The sequence below is a fragment of the Neophocaena asiaeorientalis genome, unplaced genomic scaffold, assembly GCF_003031525.2.
Source record: "Neophocaena asiaeorientalis asiaeorientalis breed wild unplaced genomic scaffold, Neophocaena_asiaeorientalis_V1.1 scaffold534, whole genome shotgun sequence".
Lineage (NCBI taxonomy): Eukaryota > Metazoa > Chordata > Mammalia > Artiodactyla > Phocoenidae > Neophocaena > Neophocaena asiaeorientalis.
This window is the reverse complement of record NW_020172826.1, coordinates 2,050,186-2,055,910: the sequence shown is the minus strand read 5'-3', so window position 1 is coordinate 2,055,910 and position 5,725 is coordinate 2,050,186. Positions and strand designations below refer to the sequence as shown.

The following is a 5,725-nucleotide window of genomic DNA, read 5'->3' as shown; positions in this document are numbered from 1 at the left end:
CCCACCCAGCGGGTGTGGGATTAAATTATATTGCAAAAGTGCACCTCCTACCGTCTCATTGTGGCTTCTTCTTTGTCTTTGGGTGAAGAATATCTTTTTTGGTAGGTTCAAGTCTTTTTTGTCGATGGTTGTTCAGCAGTTAGTTGGGATTTTGGTGTTTTTGTGAGAGGAGGTGAGCTCAAGTCCTTCCTCTCTGCCATCTTGTCTCTCATCCCAGAATAGCCTTTTGTTTAAATTTTACTTTCCTAACTTCCACATGTCAAGGCTTCACACTTTATTGGGAGCTTACAAAGATATGTTTGTTTTTAAAGAGTACCTTTATCATGGACGAAAGAAAAGTGTCTTTTTACTACGCCAGAGAGGCCTAAGAACATTTTGCTGGGCACTTGAATTCTAATTTGTTTCTCTTGATTAATAAATATCATTTGACTCTTCCAGGTGATATTTCCTAAAATGCATGGCTGAGTTGGAAATGGACAACACGGTTACTATTGTCCCTTCCAAATTAAAAATTAATATGATTTCGTGCAAAACACCTTTCTGAAAGTAACATTTATTGAGCGCTTACCATGTGCCAAGAGGGCATGTTGAGTATCCTATTTAATCCTCAGATAATTTCAAACTATTATTATCCCCATTTTACAGATGATGAAATGGGAAAATAGGATAAATAACTTGCCCAGGGTCCCTGAGCTAGTAAATATCAGTCCAGGATTCTAACCCAGTCCATCTCATTCTCAAGTGCCAATTCAAGATATCTACCTTCTTACAGAGATAATAATAGATTATGGTTTTGTTATGGTCAAGGGGCTCATGTCCATTTTTTTTCTTTGTCTTTCAGGAGATACAATATTCATCATTCTGAGGAAGCAGAAGCTGATCTTCCTGCACTGGTACCACCACATCACTGTGCTCCTGTACTCCTGGTACTCCTACAAGGACATGGTTGCCGGGGGTGGTTGGTTCATGACTATGAACTATGGCGTGCACTCCGTGATGTACTCTTACTATGCCTTGCGAGCAGCGGGTTTCCGAGTCTCCCGGAAGTTTGCCATGTTCATCACCTTGTCCCAGATCACTCAGATGCTGATGGGCTGTGTCGTTAACTACCTGGTCTTCCACTGGATGCAGCATGACCAGTGTCACTCTCACTTTCAGAACATCTTCTGGTCCTCACTCATGTACCTCAGCTATCTTGTGCTCTTCTGCCACTTCTTCTTTGAGGCCTACATTGGCAAGATGAGGAAAACAACGAAGGCTGACTAGTGTCGGAACTGAGGAGGAAGCCATAGCTCAGGGTCATCAAGAAAAATAATAGACAAAAGAAAATGGCACAAGGAATTACTATGGTGCAGCTAAAACAAAACAAGACATGAGAAAACACACAACCCAAAGCAGCTTAGGGATAATTAGGTTGAGTTAACCCAGTAAGTTTATGATCCTTTTTGGGTGAGGACTCACTGAGTACACCTCCATCTCAAAGGACTGCTGCTGGAAGACCCCATTCCCTCTTTATCTGTCAACTCTAGGACAAATGAGAACAAAAGTGGGGCAGAGAAAGAGAAGGCAAACAAAAGCTATTAACAGTCTATGAAAAAAAAATGTATTTACTAAGTGTTGTTGTTATATTTCTCTAAGGATCAAAGAAGTTTACTTAAAAAACTGTGCGAACCCATACACACAATCCTTTCTAATCTTTTTTGACACTAAACTGGAGCCAACAGAAAAGATAAAAATGGAAGAGACACAGGGTGTATATCTAGAACAGTAATGCTTTTGAAAAAATGAAAGCCTTTTTAAGAAAGGTTGGCAGTTGTAGCCCCCATGAGAAAAGATGTCTTAATCAATCACCCCCTGAGAAAATGGATATAAACAACTACATTTCAACTAAGAGGCTTGTTTCCCTTCATCGCACAGCCTCAGTCTAGTGAGTTTGCCAAAACCAAACGGGGCACAATATTTTTCCAGGGTTCTTCCTGGGAGGAAGGAAATAATGCAGCCCAGTTCCTAAAAGGGCAGCCCCATCTCAGAGCATTTCTGATAGTTTAATTCCTACGCCTAAATGAGGTAGGAAGCATTATCCTTTGTTCTGTTGCCTCAGGCTTTCAAACAGAGGAGTAAATACAGAATAAAAAAGATACAACTCAAATGATTTGAAAAATCGACTCTACTACCTGTAAAACGGTGCAGCGCTGTACCGTTCTTGAGCTGGGAAAGAGAAAAAGACAGTGGGAAAGGAGCCGAAGATCAATATAATAGACAATAAGTATACCCCTCCCTCGGTGACTTCACACATATTCATAACTGTCAAATGAAACCCTGTGGTACAGTCCATATTTTCTATATTTTTGTGAATTTCAAACAACCTGCAGGGCTCTTCTTGATCTTGGGTAAACACTGTGTTTCTGCATCATCTGCATTTGCTCCCTAAGGCAATGCAGAGGTGTTTAAAGTGCCCTCTGCTGGTCGAGTGGAGATACTTTGACAAACACACTTCATGGCAAGTTTGGCTGGAACAGTTGACAACAAAGGGCCCCTTTATAGACTTATTCTTCAAATTTTAAATGATCTAAAATACTCACCATATTTTTGGCCAAATCAGAAGACATTCTTCCTGCTTCAAGTCAGCCTCAGAAATTTTTTTAAAAGGGACTTTTGCTCTGGAACTCAGAAAATCGATTTATTAAGAGCCATATTCTTAAAAAAAAAACAAAAGCTAGATAATATAATATCTGTAATATTTCAGTCCTTCTCAAGCCAAATGTGTAAACATTCCTAGTATTTCAAAGAAGCAATTATGTCAAGTTGTTCAATGTGATATAATAGTATTCGCATTGGTTAAGTAGCTTAAGATTAGACAAACTAGATGAAAAAATTAGGGGCCACTACACTGCATAGATTAGACACACATAACCACACGTATAGGCACACAGATGAGGGGTCCACCGAACTTCAAAGCCCAAATGAATAGAAACACATTTTCTGGCTAGCAGAAAAAGAAGCTGTTGTTTATCTTTCTTGCTTTATTTGAGAGTGTACAGAAAAGGGATTTTTCAAATTATTTTTATATTATTTTAGCTTTAATTGTGCTGTCATTCATGAAACAGAGCTGCTCTGCTTCTCTGTCAGAGATGACAAGGGCTTTCTCAGCATCTCGTTTATGTGTGGAATTGAAAATAATAAAATTTTATTCCATTCTGTGTGAATGGTCTGAACCATGAACAAAGAATCCGTGCAAACCAAGTCATGACTGATGGGGTGGAGGGCGGGGGGTATGCAGGGAAGGGAAGCTGTTACACCTGTGTTAAATTATTGTGAACAGTCTATGATGTCTTGACGTTGGTTCATAGATGAATTGATGGAGGAATGTATTATTTTTAGGGCAAAAACTGACACGAGCTGAAAAGATAAGGATCTATTAGTTATAGCAGGACCTAAGATGCAAATAATGTTATTTTGAGCTTTGAAAATATATGATACTGTGCAATAAGCTTTTTTTCTTAGAAAAAAAGCAGAATAATTAAAATGAGGAAAAGGCCAAATAACAGTTGACTTAAGCTCTAACTGGCCCTTCAGTTAAACTCAATTCTGGTTGATTTAATTATTTAATCCATTGATTTATCAGTGATCCTTTAATGCAGGTTAGAATAAGGAAATGAGCATAGACCTTAAATAGACCCTAAATGATGCTTCCAAAGCACTTTCATCTTGATACAGGTTCATACTTGTGTTCCCTTGTGAGATAATTTAGAATTTTTGTTTACAGATTGAATGTCTAATAAATAGTTTTTAAATTAGGTAAATATATCTAAAGGCATTTCCGATGATTATCATGGGAGGGAAAAAGGAAACACACCTGTAAAAAAAAAAAAAATCTAAATTCTGGTATTACAGGTTCAGTATAATGTTTTTAACATCTCAGCTTAACTGCTTAATTATATCAAGATACGAGGCTGGACCACTAGCCCATGGCAAATCTGAAGCCTATCAGAGAACTGACTGCCACACAGAGAATCCTGCTGTCACTAAACATTCCAGAAAAACTTGGGCAGGCAGGTTTTTATAGCTGCCCCACTATGCTGCAATAGATTATCTTTTTATTGAAGATTTTCCACTGCATTCCAATTGAAGTTTGGTGAAAACATTCCTGGATTAAAAAAAAATTTTTTTAACCAAATCTTCATACATAAATACATGCAATTTGATAAACAAGGTCTGAGCATCAACCCAAGTCCGCGTTTGCAGTGAAAAACTTTCTAGTGAGAAATGCTCTATTCATAGAGCAAGAGGTTTTATCTGCACCTTCTAGTTTTGCTCATGAAAAAAGCACCACTACTATATTCATATTCCATATCAGGCCAATGTACCAAGTTAAAACCATGTACTGAGGTGAGGTGATTATTCCAGGTAACTTACTCCCATCCTTCTAACCATACTCCACTAAAAAAATGAGGGGGCAGGGACAATACAGCTGTATATGTTGCTGAAGGGGAAAGAAAAAATTGAATACATCCCTCTCACTTCTCTCTACTAATGTAGCTCTGAGTCTAAAACTTTACTGAGTGGGGTTTCTGTAGAACTGAATGGAAGAACACTTCTAGGAGACCCACAGAATTTTTTTTTTAATCAGACATGGTATCTTTATCATAAGATAAAAATTTACATAAGAATAACAAAGCACCTGGAGTCAACTACACTGGAGTAGAAAGTTCCAGAAGTCTGGCCTGGTTCCCAGACTGCTGGGTTACCTGGGAGAGACAAGCTCAGGTTGCTATCTTTATTATGAGAGAATAGCCTCTCCTCAGATACAACTAAGTCAGCTCCAGCACATTCTGAGGGTTTTGGGTTTTTTTTCCAGTTTGGTCAGTGAATGAATCTTTAACACAGTTGTTGGACTGGCCACGTGCTGACTCAAGAGGGCTATTAGGAGAGTGGAGAAGGTCAAATAGACCACCTCCCAGAGTTCAGGAGTGCTTTGAGTTGTGTGTGCATGGTCCATGTCTGTCTCACAGACACTTATTTCCCCAAAAATGTTTCCATCCTGAAAAGTACAATTGTGTGAGAGTTTTATGATGAAAGTTTAGTGGTCCAATCTTTTTGTTTTCGATAATAAATATTTTGCTATCGATTTGGGATGGTAGTAGAGCCTATTTTCGTGCTGTGAGTCACTGTCTCCTGTAGCTTAACTTGTTCTTCTGTCCCTTTTCTATTTGTATACAAGACCCAGTTCTTTGTGTCTCAGACCCCTCACCAACCAAAAGAGATTTTGCTAAGAATGCACCACAGGGTTTGGCCTGTGGTACATACTCATTAAAGTGAGAGCTGATAAAGCAATGATACTCTATTTTGTGCTGACAATCAGTGTGAAGTGTTAGGTCCCAGTCTTCCAATGAACCAAAGGCCTCTGTACGCTGGTACGCAATATTTAAGCAAAACAAGCATCAGTGCAGTTATAGTATTTTCTTGAATGCCAGTTGTAACACGCCAGTTATAAACATCCTCGAGTCATATGGCAGAACCCACAGCTAAAGAGACCAGTTAGGTACACCTGTACAGAGCATCAGAGAATATCCACAAACCTGTTGAATCACCAAGTTACCTGCTTCATCCTCAGACACTCTGAAAATTCAGGGCTAGCAGAAGGGGGAAAAATAAGCCCCAGATTTCCCTTCCTCCCGAATTACACTTTAAAAAAAGTGGGGACTTCCCTGGTAGCACAGTGGTT

General features: G+C 39.0%; 1 pseudogene; it reads left to right on the top strand.

Moving 5' to 3' along the window:
* Positions 1-713: 713 nt before the first annotated feature.
* Positions 714-5,133, top strand: LOC112397676 (elongation of very long chain fatty acids protein 6 pseudogene; annotated as a pseudogene).
* Positions 5,134-5,725: the final 592 nt, after the last annotated feature.